Consider the following 291-nt stretch of genomic DNA (forward strand, 5'->3'; position numbering starts at 1 on the left):
AGCACCAGAACAGTCTGGTTTTCTTACATGGAGTTTTCTGAGGTGCAGAAACACCTGCCTAAGCAGCAAGTTACTAAAGAGCACACCAGGAACACAGAAACAGTAAATGAGAAAAGGTGGTTTCATTCTAACAACATCTGCTGTTATCCGAGTACTGCTCTTTGTGAGATAGTCTTTAAGTTTTATTACCTGGAGATACCTGTACAACAAGCAACAGACTATTTGTATTAAAATGACATCAAGATGCCTATCAGTTGTCTTCATCCCCTAACCTGATTATCCTGGCTGCTG

The sequence above is a fragment of the Empidonax traillii genome, unplaced genomic scaffold, assembly GCF_003031625.1.
Source record: "Empidonax traillii isolate 1590-97213 ecotype Southwest subspecies unplaced genomic scaffold, ASM303162v1 scaffold126:size1624879, whole genome shotgun sequence".
Lineage (NCBI taxonomy): Eukaryota > Metazoa > Chordata > Aves > Passeriformes > Tyrannidae > Empidonax > Empidonax traillii.